Here is a 1,586-nt window from a genome sequence, read left to right as displayed (position 1 = left end):
CTATTATGCTCCTAACATTTGTTTTGTTGAGCACTCTATTGAGATAGTACCATTGCTGGTTTGCCTTTAGCTGGCCCACTACTTATGTAGTTTGAGCACTCTTGGCATGGTATTACGAGCGCTTTTAAACTGCCTTGTTACAGGCTTGTTTGTTTCATAGCTATGTTCCAATCTCAAATCTGAGCTGCACTGATGAGTCTTTAAAGGACGAAACAACGTTGTATGCAGAATGATTAAACTTATATATATACTGTATATATAGGCCTATATACACATATATACATATATATACATATATATACATATATATACATACATATATATACACATATACAAATACATATATATACATATACACATATATAAATATATGTGTATATATATATAAGTAAGGTCAAAGGTCATGACGAACTAACAACCTGTTTCAAAATCGCTCATAAAAAACTCTTAATTTGCTTTTAATTATTCGCACTACGGTAACTTGACAGTACAAACAACTAAACATCAACACTTTAAGAAGTAATGTCGACCAGATCGAGCTCAAAATCTACACGGGCTTGCATGAAATCCATCGACAAATTGTCTTAGTCTTCCGTTGGTACGACCATTGATGGACTTCAGCCTGCCGCCCAGCCTGCTTCACCCGTACCAGTAAATACCAGTACCTCGGAACAACAACAAGCCTGACGGCAGACCCGTCGTCCTCATTGAGAGATGTTAAGCAGCTTCTCTGACGATAAAGAACTTGTAAGTATTGTTGCTACGATGATAAGCAAACACATACTATCATCACCCAACCTTATGGATAAGATTATTGCATCAATATGCGAAAACGAAATAGTCCATAAGATCAATAAGTGATGCAATTCTTGAGATAAACTGGTGGCTGTCTCTTATACACATCTAGATGTGTATAAGATAGCAGTGTTGCCCTATACAACGAGACTTTAGCGGTTGACATCACCTCTCTACAAGAGGAAAACGATAAGCATATCGATGTATGGTGGACAAAATCGACTATCCTTAACAGTACAGTAGGCGTAATTGCCTGCTATTACACTGACACATTAGCTTTAGATGTTATAACAACTCGTGTCTGTGATGATGTTGAGCTAATCGATATTGACCGTACACACCGTCTTGGACGGAAGAAAGTACACCAGGTCAACAAATCCCGCACTAAACCACGTGCGATTATCATAAAATTCTCCACCTACCGCACACGAGCTGAGATATTTCGCAACAAGAAATTGCTGAAAAAGTCATCCTTCTTAGGCGAGCAGATTAGAGGCTATATTGGGGTAGAGGTGGCAATGGAAGTACTACCGGCTGATTTTGATATTTTCTGAAAATATACGTCTTGAGAGGTTCAGAACTCAAAATTACCCAAAATCAATTTGAGGGAACACCTCCAAATTACGCATTCAAAATGGCCGCAAATTTCCGCTTTAAATTATAGTTTTAGCTAAATTATATAAAAATTAACATTACTCGAATAATAATTATCAACAATTGGTAAAACTTACTCAAAATATTCGTTAATCATCGAAAATGAATCTTGCGTTAAGAAAAACTATAATTTCAAT

This window comes from Anneissia japonica, unplaced genomic scaffold, assembly GCF_011630105.1.
Source record: "Anneissia japonica isolate Jap-2015-1 unplaced genomic scaffold, ASM1163010v1 scaffold570_len211942_cov99, whole genome shotgun sequence".
NCBI classification, from domain to species: domain Eukaryota; kingdom Metazoa; phylum Echinodermata; class Crinoidea; order Comatulida; family Comatulidae; genus Anneissia; species Anneissia japonica.
This window is presented reverse-complemented; position numbering follows the sequence as displayed.